Raw genomic sequence first — 1,516 nt, 5'->3', positions numbered from 1 at the left:
TTTGCCCCAAATCAGAAGTCAGTGCCTGTTTTCAGGGGAAACCATCATAAATCACGATCAAATGAGCGCAGGGCTGTAAAGGTGGCTGTAAAAGTGCAGTCACTGAACTGTGGGGTGGGTGGGGAAGGATCCCAGCATGGGAACTTTGGATCCGTCTCCAAAAGCCTCCCTTTTCAGGTAGGTCGTAACTCTGAACGGTCACTAAGTGGTTCTACGCTGAGGACTTCCGGTGAGCCCGAAGAGGATGGGACACCCCGACTGCCACATTGCCCCCTCCTTCCTTTGATCGATTCTTCTCCCGTTTCTTCTCCAGAGGGAGCAAACAAAACCAGCCCCCAATAACAGTCACTCAGGAATGTCTCCTGTCCTAAAAAGTGCAGATATCAAAAATAAATATCCGGAGGGGGGGGCTCCCCCCAAGGCTTGGCCTGAGGAAAGGGGCGGTGGGTGCCTCCTCCCGCCCACCAGGCCTCCCTCTGCACAGCTGGTGACCCCCGGGGCAGAAGCAGAGCCGAACTGGCTGATTTAGCAAGGGGGGGGCAGGACAAGGGAAGAGGCAGCCAGAGGATCCTTGCAGGGGGGGGCTCCCCGTAAGCCCTTCTGCGCTGGTGGCAGCTTCCAGGCTGTCTTCAAGGGGAGCCCCATCTGGAACCTGGGGAGGTAATCCAAGTGCATGGATGGATAATAGGGCAAGGGGCTGCTGGAATCTGGGCATCATTTATTGAGTTGCTGGACTGATGCCCTGCTTTGCTTGCAGGACCATCCCCCTCCACCCAAGCCCCCTGGGCTGAGAGCCCCAAGTCCCCGGGGCCTGGCCTGTCTTGGGGGGCTTCGGCCTGGTCTCCCTGGTGGTCCCTGGGCTGCCCTTCCTTGCCTGGGCACAGGGAGGCCCAGGTGGCACCTGCTCTGGGATTTGGGCTCCCTCCACTTCTGCCGGCCTGGGGCACCCTTGGCAGGGGCCGTGTGTGGGGCACAGACACCCCTTCCTTGCAGAGGCCTCACCTGCCTCGCTGGCCCCCTTGCCCGAGGGCTCTGCTGCGGGGCAGGGCAGGTGTGTGTGTGTGTGTGTGTGTGTGTGTGAGAGGGGCTGCGCTTGTCTCGACCTGAGCTGCCGCTGGGGGCTGCCCTGGGCTCCCCCCTCCCCTGGCCTTTCCTTGCAAGAGGGGGAGGGCTGGGGGGGTGTCGACACCTCGAGCTCTTTCTGCTCCGGTGGGCGCAGACAAGGTGGGCATTAACTTCCCTCATGCAAAAATCATTAGAAACAAAAGGCCGGAGATGTCCCTGGGCCCCGGACAAGGCTGCCAACAAATGGGGCAGGAACCCCGGCACAAAGGGCTCCCCCCTCCCTGAATTAATTTACCTACCTCAGAGCCCATTCAGGGAGAGGTGGGGGCGGGGCAGGGGGGGAAATGTCGCTTTTGGGGGTCGCCTGTTACAAGGCAAGATTGGACTGGCCTCCACCCGCCCTTTGTTGCTGCATAAAAGGCATAAAAAGGAGGGGGCATGCTGGGGGGGG

The sequence above is a fragment of the Protobothrops mucrosquamatus genome, unplaced genomic scaffold (assembly GCF_001527695.2).
Source record: "Protobothrops mucrosquamatus isolate PMUCROS unplaced genomic scaffold, P.Mucros_1.0 scaffold1167, whole genome shotgun sequence".
In the NCBI taxonomy this organism is placed as follows: Eukaryota; Metazoa; Chordata; class Lepidosauria; order Squamata; family Viperidae; genus Protobothrops; species Protobothrops mucrosquamatus.
Note: the sequence above shows the minus strand (reverse complement) of the source record.